We start from the raw sequence: 12,540 nt of genomic DNA on the forward strand, positions 1-12,540 counted from the left end.
AAAAGTGTTAGCTTTATAAGATAATTTAACTACTTAACGATTAATGGCACAGTAGAAGAAAAAATTGATTTATAATAAAATAAACTTTTTTCATATAAATGAGTAGGAGATGCGGTATTTCTGGTATGCTACATCATAAAATATATAGTTACCAAAATAAAATGAAATAATTTTTAACAAGTTTGTTTGCCTGATAATAGCTAATGCATTACTTTTCCCAATTAATATAGCTAAGTTGGTAATATATTATGAAAGCTACCATCTAGCGGGTGGGCCAAGGAGTACTTAACAAACTAGATCTCCGACTCGGCAATTAGAGTATCTCCCTCGTGGAAATGGCAACTCGGATTGACGATACAGCGGGCACCAGGCGGGCAGCACGACAGCATTCCCTCTTCACAACCTCCACCGCGAAGATATCAGTGAGCCGCGCAATGATTCGGGACTCGCTCTGCGAGTTCTCGCTCGCTTGGCGAGCGGGCCGCCGGGACGTCGTCCCCACGCGATGAGCTTCTCTTCCTCGGTCTTCCACCAGCAGCCGGTCGCGGGTAACTCGCTACTCCAACTCGTTCAGCGAGTAACTCGTTTGCGACTTCGACTAACTTCCTGAGTCTCCTCCGACGTCGGGTTTGCGCACTCTAATGACGGACTTAAACCCGCGACCCCCGCAGCCCTCCGTGGTCATCTGACTCCTTGGGTCGTCATCGTAAGAGGCCTATACGGAAAAGGAACAACTCCGCGAGTACTTTCGTGGGAGATGGGCGGAACAAGCTGGAGGGTTGGAGACGTGTATTGGTTATCTCGTCTATGAGGTGTGGTGGGGGGATTGCCTTCCGTCCCTCCGGCACTCCGCTCTGGGCTGTCCGCCGCGCAAGATAGTGGTGTTCCGTACCCTCTCTCACTGTCCTTGAGTCTTGCACTATAAGCGTTACCTTCGACGTAAGTCAGTACTTGGCGTTATGTTGAGCGCATTACCCACCACCCCGAAGCAATCCGAGTTCACGAGTTCAACACCCAGCCTGGTTTTCTTACACCAGACATAATTATTTACTAGAGCAATTATTTTTTATGTGTAAACATCTTAGCTCTTGGGATAGGGCATTAGGTAGGAGTAATTTCTAAACAAATGGAACGAAGTCGATGAAATGTAATGTGTCACAAAGATGGCGGACCCACGTGTAGAAACATAAACCCGCATATACACAGTCACAACGTAAATATTAGGGGACACATCAAACGTATTAGCGTGCCAAATGATTCTTTATGATAGTGAACTACCCTGGAATATATTTTGTAAACTAAAGTAGTCATAGAAAAAAAGTTATCAAAAGTTTTAAAATACCTAAGAAAACTGGCATTACAATGATTGTAATACATTTCTCCTTCTGAATTCGCAAGATACTTATTAACACAACGGTAGAGCGCGCACTTGGTAACCTCACGGGGAATGATTAATCCCTCGTCTCTGGAAAAAAAATAATAATTTTAAGTTTTTTTTTAATATAATAATTTTGAATCAGATCAATGAAGTTAAGGATTGTTTGTAGTTTTAGCAGACTGATTACAGTCTTTTAAGCAAAAACTAATGTACAAACATATTTTAGTGTTATAATATGTATTTTTTTAATGTTTTAGGTTAATATTTTGTTAATGCCATAGAAGTATAACTTCAAACGTGTGGACAAAACTTTATAGTTATAACTGTTTAGTGAATTTTAACATGATGTTAGTATTTTAATAAAATATCTTGTCGAAAATCAGGGCCAAAGCCGGAGCTTTATCGGAGCTGTTTCTAATAGTTTAAAATTCCCGAAACTTTCGTGCTGCTAATTGGTATCTGCGATTGATGGTGGCAAGCAACGTTTACGATTCAGGCAGCGAATTATAGCGGCGGACGCAGAAAGTATGTATTTTATTCGTATCCAGAATTTTTGGTATTTAAAAACCGACTATTTTATTTATCAGATTTTCTATCGCGTTTGGAATTATTTTTAATATTTTATGTAAAATTGTATGTGTGTGTTCCGTATTATAAGATTATTTGCATTATGAACAACAAGAGAACATGAGAACCGAGGTTAGATATTCACACATCACACTACTTATGTCGGTTACAACTAATCATCTAAAATGGCAAATAATCAAATGCACTAAAAAAAAGTTGCTTCCCCAGTCACTCGTTTTCACACACCGCACACCTCGCTGGGCCGCATCTCTGGCGCAACTCTCGCCGCAGCACCTCTCGTGGACCTCCGTCGCAGGACTCCATCGCCGCACTCCGCCGCCGCCGTCGCACTTTCCCTTCGCCGAGATTCCACTCGACGCCTCGCTCGGAACTCCGCCGCGCCCGCGACACTATCGCCCGGAACTGAACTCTCCGCCCTGGAACCTTCGTCCAGAGACTTCGCCGCTCTGCCACTCCCACGGCACTATCGCCCCGGAAACTCCTCCGCGGAAAAACTCCTGACTCCACTCACTCACTCCCTCCCTGCCCTGGAACCTTCGTCCAAGGACATCGCCACTCTGCCGCACCCGTGGCACTATCGCCCCGGAAACACCGCCGCGGGAAAACTCCCGACTGAACTCTCACTCTGTACTCCTCTGAACTCTCCGCGAGGCCGGCGTCCCGGGCACATATATAGGCCCAGACGCCTTTGAAACTCCCGAGCGCGGCTGGGGCCAGTCGCGTCATTCCGTGCCGACACGACGGCAGAAATCTCTCGAAACACGTGTCGGCAGCTGCCAGGTGGCGCGCGGGACTCCGCAGCTGTGAGTTATCAGGTGGCTTAGATATCAGCGCCGCGCGGGGAGCGTTGGGAAGGAGGGGGGGGGGGGCTGAAGCGACAATCCTGTAATCTTCCAGGCGCGCGTGGCGCGTCTCATGTTGCGGCGGCGGCCGCCAGCCAGCTCTGCACCTGCACGTGTCGCGGCCTTGCTCACGTTCGTAACAATATTAACGATCCACAATGCATCATGCATCATGCCCGAGAGTCTGCCCCGTCTTTACATATGACTATAGATCGGTTCATACCTATGTTAAAATTTACACTCATTGTGAAAACCAGTGCAAAGGTTTGTACGTTTATAACAGATAAAACATACCTATTAAGCACATACGGCATTGTGAGCGTCATAAGAGTGTGTTTTAACAATGACAACGACGAGGGTGGCTCAAGAGGTTGTTGAAAAAGAAACTTTTATTTTACCAGTAGTGGGTGTTGTTACTGCCCGCTAAGTATGCTGTGCTGCAGTCGAGTGTTAGGTTTACATTATGCAATAGTGGCAAAGTATTGTATGGCCTACGAAACGCGGGTGATCGCTGCATGTGAACGAAGCAGATAAATAAAAAAGAAGTATGTTTCTTCTAGGCGTTCTTACTTTTGTTCTGTGAGAACATGAGCTGTAATTTTCTGATCATTCGGCCCCGGCTTGAGTGATGAAGCTATGGCCCATGCAATTAGTGTTTACTATTGGTTTGGTCCATATTTATAGCACCGTAAAGGTGGCTCAAAGTTTTCGAAAAAAAGTGCAACGCTGATGCGCCATATAACCTTCATTACTGAATCCAAAAAAACCACCCGTACTGTGCCTAGATACTTAATTTTAAAGTTATGGTCCATATTCTATAGGGTCACTGACTGTAAACGTGTATCCCAGGAAATGGACCTTTTCAATGCCTAACATGAGTCAACCGGAAATGCAGAATATCACAAACAAGACACAAAACGGCAGATAAACAAAAAACAACACAGGCCTACAGAATCAACAGAGACCACAGCAGTCAAAATTAATTAGTAAAAATTTTAGCAATGAGCACAAACTCATAATACGGCAAGACAACAACGAGGGAAAATAAAAATGACCAGCCAAATACAGTCGTAGTCGGAAAATATGACTAGCCCGTTACAAACAGAATAACAAAACACAGCAACATAATCCAAAATAGATTTAAACACATGAGCAAGACGAAATTAAACAACGTAAGTAACAATGAGAGGACAACACAAAACTTCAGAGTGTTTGGTGCTTCAACTATGTTCCCTTCTTCAAGCTTCCTTCTTTAAGGCAATAATCATAATAATAACATGACTTATTCTAACAATTTACCTTTTGTATGGTCATACGTGAACGACACACGGGCGGATGTCATGGAAACCTTCGCTGCAGATGTTTCACGCTCAAATAAACATTTTCGAAAGTCCAGTTTAATATCTTTCAATATCTTTCCACCACATACTTTGTTAAGAGCCCAGTCACTGTCGACGTACGTAGAGCAAGGAAAAACTGTTGCAATTCTCAAAATATTAACATTTTGCAATAATGCAAAATCTTATTCTATTGAACGTATTTGAATACGAACCAACTTCAGCCAGTCACATTTCAAAAGTACCACTGTTAATAAGAATTTAAGTACTGAAACTGCTTTACTTTCTAAGATGACATCCAAACTGTGTGTAGAATACTTACTAGAAAATGGCCACTCCTTGTTTACCATGTTACAAGGCAGTAATGTTTTACAATGTAAAATTACAACTGTAAAGAGTGCATTTACAGTACAGATTTTATTTTATTACTAACAGCTAAATTTAACTTTTTTGGGTGTGTTTTTTGGAGTTATTTAATTGAATGCTTTCATTACGTACTTAATGTTTTTACAGCTTGATTTGTGTCTAGCTAATTCATTTAGTTTCAAGTTTTAAGTCTTACTTAAAACTACCGTCAGTAAATAGGTCTTAAATATTATGATTTGTCGGTATCAACTCAACGCTCAATTCAATATTTAAAATTACTAGGTCTAGCCTAGACTGCTAAAATACTTGAACACTAATGGAACTTAAGTGCATTTCGAGCCATTATAGTGTTATTTTGTGTCATCGGTGACCCTTGTTGATTGTGACTCGTGTCTAAAAACATAGACAGTGCTTTTTGAGAATTTTATCGGTACATAAAATTGACGTAACTAAGGTGGCTTCCTCTTCCAGTGAACATCTTGACCATTTGCGTAAGTCACAGAATACCATTTATAGTGATGCCAACGAATTTTATCTTTTACATTTCATTTATCTAATTCCTTCTATTTATATTTGTTAGAAGTCAAAGTTTATAATGCTCTAGCTTTATGGATCTAGTTGTTAATGTTGTAATAGTTTGGGTGGATTTTACGCCGATTACAATGTAAGCGTCCCAAAACCCGCGCGATTTCTCTACTGACGCCGTTGGGCCGACTGCAACCGGCGTGTATGTGTGTGTGTGTGTGTGTGTGTGTATGTAGGGGAGAGGCAAGGGCGCCCATATGATAATTTGTAGGGGGGGGCCAGACTTAGGGGTATGAAGTATTTTTAATATTTTGGAAGACTTAACTGCGGCTTGTTACTAGCCATAAAATAGTTCCAGTTCTGACCCTGTTAAAATTTTTTGTCCTGTTACTAAAATAATAGACCACAGTACTCATTCGCCATAAAAAAATCTTTATTGGCTACTTTATTAATTAAATATTAACTATTTTATTGAAACAAATGAATTTTTAGAAACACAAATGCAGGAATAGAGTCCTTATACTTTTGAAGCGTCTCGGGTACACGGATATCAAGAATACAGTCCTTCAACTAATTGCTCTCTTTACCCCTAAATAAATGTCGCGTACAAATTAAATTAAAATAATTATAAAGTTTAAAACGTGTTGATCAAAAGATTCAACTTTGGGAGAGAAACGATTTGAGTATGTTATCACAGTCAGAAAACAGTTGTTTTTAAATGTAACACCTGAACTACGCTTATAATTACAGTCAAAAATTGTTTCACAATTAAATGAATATTACTATGTTTCGATATGAATCATAATTGCTTATCATTTAAAATTAGCACAGATGGATTCAGTAGTAAAGCACAGAAAAAATTAGTTTATTATTAAACTAGACTATTTAACCAAACAGTATTTAGATGTTAAGGAATTAAGTGACACCAAAACCAATGAAAATAATCGAAAATTTCTAAATGCTGACATAACTCATATATCAGCTTTCCACAGAAGAGTTTAGTTCGGCGCAATTAATCCACACAAAACAACTGGACATACTATGTCGACGCGTATTTTAAGAATATAAGAAGATCCACATCGCAGTATAATTTTTTTTTTTCGTGTCGTGTGGTGCGGGCCCCCATTTGTGGTGCGGGCCCATAGGCTACAGCCTAGATAGCCTGCGCGTAAATACGGCATTGATAAACCCTTAAATAACATGTTCAGAACTTAACTTCAGAATTAAGAGTACATTAGAACCTCGATTTTACGGAGCCCGGACTGAACGAAGCCGCGATTTTACGAATACATTTTTTTCAGGAACCATCTAAAATTCGGAAAATTTGACACCAAAATATATTTTTAAAAAAATTAAAAAAACACTATGAAAACATATAAAGATATTAATTTTTAATGCACAGCGTATTCATATTTTAAAGCTAATACAACAGCCATTTACCGTTAGTGAATATTGTATAAGTTATTGCGGCATCAAACTCAAAATCGAAAAGAAAAAATGGACTAGGTACACTTTATTTGTCGCAAAGTTCGAAATTTCTTAGATTGAAAAATTATGCCAAGGCTGTAAAAATATTTATTTTACCGCAAATGAACTATACTCAACATTCCTTACCCATTCCAACATTTCCAGCTCGTGAACATAGCAACTGAGCTTGAAACCTTGAGAAGCGTGAGAGAAAGAAACGATATTGAGTAGCTACTTCCTCTCCTTTCCGCTAATATCCAGCAACCCAAGCCATTAGGCATTATCTTGACAATTTTCGCATTAATTACCTTCGCTGCATCGGTTTCCCAGTAAAAAACGCTCAAAAATGGTATAAGTGACGCAGCAAGTAGACGTGACGAGCGGATTTTCAACTAAGCTTTTTTTTAACTTACTATACAAACAAATAATTCCCTATGGCTATCACAAATTCAAGGGCTTCTCGCACTAAAATGTACTGTGTTTTTAATGAATGTCTGTCGTTAAAGAGCAGCGTTTTTTTTCACCAAATAAGCCTATGATTAAAGACCGTAAAAATTCGCGGATTCCTTTCGAGACAGGCTGGAATCCAAACTCGTTTAGCTTAATGCTGCGTCAGTGATTGGACCGCAATTTACCTGAAGGACTCTGAGCCAATGGCAAACACTCAACAAAAGAAGTATCGAATCATAAGAATCGCAGTAAACAGTTTCCCCGAGTCGGTAGCCAATGACCATGTGATAGTTGCCAGAGTACATAGGAGAATCGTTTAGTCTATCCTAGTGGTCATTGAAACCGCGAATTTTTCCAGTCCCTACCTATGATCACTTTTATGAAACAGTACAGGTGTACACTGAACTGTGTGCTTGTTCTCCTCGATTATGTTACTAAAAGTGCGTTCATTAATATTTTTCAAGCTGATTTGTTAAAGATTAACTGATAAATATGATAAGGTGAAGTCCATAAAAATGCAAGGCAGGGAATTCTTCCAGCTCATCAACCCGACCCTGGATAGTCTCGTCTGTGTTCAGTCGTCTCTGGCAAGGAGTGGACAAGTTTGCAAACTCAAATATAAATTTATTTTAGTAACACGCGTCTTACGAAAAGGAAAGATATCCAAGAAAGGCATGTCGGACAACCTACTGTCACCACACAAAAGTTAACATGATGCAATGCGTGGTGCAACTGTGTTTAGTCGCTGTGATGTCGCTTTTATATCACTCGTGCAATGAAGCAAGTTGTGGAATGTTAAAAAAAAAAATAAGGGGAGGGCAGAGGGCAGACAGCAGTCATTGTTTTTACTATTTAATATTATATATATTCCGTTCAATAAATTATAACATGTATCTTCACAGGGTGGGGTGTTTGAAATTTTATGAAGATAACGATTTTACGAATGCAATCCAAGCGACTGTGAGCATACGTAAAATCGAGATTCCAGTGTAAATTGCTTTCGAGTCTACTGAAGGTAGCGGAATCCTTATCCCTTTAAACACTTTTGAAGGGAAAAAGTGGTTTTCCTCTAAATTAAAAATTCCAACATAAATTTTACGTTGTAGACTTTTCTGAACAATAATTCTTATTTGAGTAACTTTAAAGGTGTTAGCTTACCTTAAAAATTGTGAATATTCTGAGCGGATGTGACGAATGAGGAAAACTAAGAAACACTACATAATAACAATGGTTTTTATCTTTACACTTTTCACTTATTTATTTGCACTTAAGTTATTTATACTGACTGAATACACTAAACTAAATCTAGACCAGATGCATAAAACTGTAGGTAGACCTAAAGACTATTGAAAAATCTCTGTTTTGAGATGTTATTTGTGAACATACACATTATTATGACGAAAAAGTAGCAAAACATTTCGCCGTCTACAAGCACATGTCAACTGTCGCGTCGTCTAACTCTGACTGGTCTAAATCTGTTGTGTTGTGTTATCGCGCGAGCTTGGGTAGGAATACGAAGGGGAATGACTCGCCACGGGCGTTGCGCTTGAACAGCGTTTTCTCCCTGTACACAACACCTTATATCGCAGCAGCAGAAACTAATGCTTGAACTAACATAACAAATGAAATAGACATGTAAAAAACGATATACAATAATATCTTCGTGTTGAATCACTTCTACATAATACCGAATTTAAATAATTTTCTTTAAAGTAAAACACCTGACTACACTATATTTTTTTCCTTCCCTGAAAGCTAGGGGGGGGCCACGGCCCCCCCCTGCCCCCGGGTATGGGCGCCCTTGGGGAGAGGAGGGGCATTTTCATAGCTTTCGTGAAGATGAGAGGGAGGGTAGTGGGTGGCACGCAGTGGTCCATTTCCTAACTCTGCCCATTTACCCCCACCGCTCCCTTCGGCGCCACGCATGCAAACACACACGCTTCTAATTCTAGCCCCGTCGCTCCTTGAAAGGAGGAACGATGGCAGCCGCGCTACCCCGCGTCGCCAAAAAAAAAAAAAAAAGAAAGAAACGCGTGACGTCACACAAGGCACGCGCTGCGTAGGCAGACGAGTCGTCATCGCGAGGCGAGAACCGCATACAAGAATAATGACGGCTCCACAGGGCACCAACTTAACAACTGCATATACTTATGTATATTTATGTACTTAAAGAAGAGTTCCCGTTTGTTTGTTCCTTTCTTACAGAAATATACAGATTTACTTCGATCACGATAAAATTTTGTACAATTGACCTTCGAAACAAGAGGAAGGTCACTGTCTACGTCACATCTCGATAAAAAAAAACCACCCCATATCCCTATATTATATCTCCTAAAGCAATAATTTCGGTACTCGATGAAATTTTCACTATTGCATTGTTGATGCTTTCTTCATCTCCTGGCAGAGGTTGTAGTATTGTTGATGCTTAGTTTGTTTACTAGCAACGGTCGTTGGATTTTAGCCCTCCGATTTCAAGTGAGCGTAGTTCTCCATTCGACTTGCAACAGAGAATACACTGTGCTAATCACCCGATACCAAGTTCGAGGGCTATCCATTCCTTGGATTACGTACGTAGCACGCGATTACGTGAACGCTTCTTCTCCTTGCTTATTATTGGTCCAGTGTCTTCCAAGGCGCGTGTACATAATCGTGACCCAATCAGTTTTAAGAGAAACAGACGTGTACGTGCTTCAAGCTTTTTTTCCTTCTACAATTTTTTTTTTTTTGTAAATGGAACAGAAATATTCACGTAAAATTATAGATATTTGTAACTTCATACATGTACATGAAAACAACTGTATCGCACTACAAAATAGCGTTCGCAGTCCTACCGGACGTTTATTATTTGTGTTGTCACACTACCTCCAATAGTTAAAAGTGTTTTAAAACTGTTCCCTGAATAGCTGTTCAGAAGTAACTGACCATATAATACGCATGATACGACAAATTGAAGTCGAACTTTTGAATAATCCGCTTTCTTTTCCAACGTTTTAAAAAAAAATCAATTAAAGTATAAAATTATAAAAGTATAAAATTTTCGTAAGAAATAGTCAGTATTATCTCGGCAAAGCGTCTCTCATAGATGGGGAAAAAAACATAGCCATGTGTTGTACAAGGATACAATATCTTTTAATTATTACTTGGCAATTGGTTTCCAAAGAAATCTTTAGTAAAAGTATAGAATTTTTTTTTCTCTGTAGCAATGGCTATAATTCTAGTTGCTTGGCTTCTGGGTTTTAGCCGCGTCCTTGGCGAATAATTCACCGATGTTTCGGTCGACATTGCAGTCGCCATCATCAGGGAGCAGTTACCTACTGCCGACAGAAGGTAATTGCTCACTGATGATGGCGACCGCAATGTCGACCGAAACGTCGGTGAATTATTCGCCGAGGACGCGGCTACAACCCGGAAGCCAAGCTACTTCAGACAATGGCCGTGAAAGACTGCAAACATTATAATCATAGTTTTTTAATTTTTTTTTTTTTTCGGTTTGCTGAAACAACTGCGTTAATTTGAGGAGCGTTCGCAGGATTTTTGAAGTGCGTGAATTCCCTGGTGAGTTGTAACTGTGTAGTCGCCGCTCCGCGTGCCCGGCGCAACTAGACGAGGGTTGTGGCGCAACGCGTCGCGGGCGGCAATGCGGCAGGACGTCCTCTGCGTCCCTCCCCCCTTCCACCCCTCCCTCAACCCTTCCACTACCCCCTCTCCGCCTTCCTCTACACCGGCACAGTCGCCAGCTGCAGTGGCGTGCAAGAGAAACACCCGCATGGCGCGCGCGCACACACACGCATGTTGCGAACCAACAAACAAGCTGTATTCTCTTCTTTTTTTTTAAATTTATTCCGTGATCCAAAACTATATTTGACAATAGAGTTTGGAAGGAAAATAGCTTCCGAATTTCTCCATGGAATAAAGTTTGGACAAATAACCACAAATATGTTTTGAATCACGCCACGCCATTCGAAGAGTATTTTTCGCCAGAGATATCTGAAACTTTTAATGGAAACTCATGTCGTGTTGAAAATTTTTAAGTCTAAATATCATAAGGGTATAAATAAATATTAATTATTTTAAGGGATTGCTATTGAGATAAGTCACACACGCTAAGATAATATTTTTAGCTCAAAATCACAAGTATTACAATCCAATAGAGCCTTTGTTCTGTTAATTTTCAGCAGTTCATAAAACAATAGGGGTGAAACTCACTAATTGTAGTGACCACTTCCTCTCAATACATATGCTATAAAAATTTTTTGTAAATGATAAAATCCAATATAAAATTATGTGAGCCAGATGATATAGACATTTTCGTTAGGATCCAAATTTATATATTAGTTCCCATTCGTTTCGGTTTTATTTTAAGAAGTTTCACGTTAAAAAAAATAACATTTCCTCTAAGTTACAACTTCATCAACGGAGAACTGATTTGTGATGAAAAAACTGAATTTAACCCTTTTTCAAGATAGCGGAAATTGCACAATGTAATTTTGGTCAACAATTGAAGTTAAGTTTTTCTAGACCCCTCTCACGTAATATACAAAATTTAGCTTTCTCGGTTCATTTACATTTACAAATGTATATAATGACTGGACTAAACTTATTTTAACACTTTCTATGTGACCAAAGTAGGCATATCCATAGCTTTGTATCTTGGAGCACGCGTTACCAAATGTCTGCGAACATATTCAAGGCGTGTGCGTCCAAATTTATTACACGCTTTTCAGTGGTGGACTCCCCGCGTGAAGCCTTTCCGGTGCACGCAGCTCGACAAGAAGACAAACTTCAGCTTAGAGGCGAGTGAACATATGCTACACGAGCCAGGCATCGCCCTTAAGGTTCGGTCTCACACGCCAAGTCGGTTATTTAACTTTTTTTTCTGTCATGGCTATTAATGGAAGTATTTTCCTGCATATTTTTACCGATAACTTTCATACATTTGATTCACGACATATGTCTAATAAACTCTATTTCTGAGAAGCAAATGGTCACACAAGTTTATATAAACGCGAGTGAGTTTTTACCGCTATTAGAAAATATTTAGTTAATATAACGTTAAAAAAATTTAGAGAGCTAGCTTTATAATGATAAATAAAGCGTTTAAAAAAAGTAATAATTTATAAAAGAAATATCAAAATCATGGGCGTATCCAGGGGGAAAGGTTGGTCGGTGGTCAGCACTTTTTTAATAGTTGAAAAAAATATATAAATAAAATAAGGAAGTATTTACAGAAAGTTTCAAACACATCCTCTCAAAATATTGTTTAAGTTATTGTTTTTTATAAATAGTGTTCTTTGTGTTTGTTAAAGTTTATTATTGTTTGGCTCCAAGGTCCCTCCTCCACAATGAAGGAGGTTGCATTCCGGGAAAAGTCCCCTCACCCTTCTGTGGCATTCCTGAAACTCCCTCCCCCTCCTTTTATGTCTGTATCTGGTTACGCCCTTGCCCAACTAGGCGCGCGGTGACGCACGCAGCGGCGCATGCGTCACGAGTGCGCTTACGCGGCGCCGCAGACAGGCGGAGACAGGCACAGACAGGCGCAACTGCTCCCTATCACAGTCGGGTCGCATCTTGCTTCTTGCAACACTGC

The sequence above is a fragment of the Bacillus rossius genome, chromosome 3 (genome assembly GCF_032445375.1).
Source record: "Bacillus rossius redtenbacheri isolate Brsri chromosome 3, Brsri_v3, whole genome shotgun sequence".
Lineage (NCBI taxonomy): Eukaryota > Metazoa > Arthropoda > Insecta > Phasmatodea > Bacillidae > Bacillus > Bacillus rossius.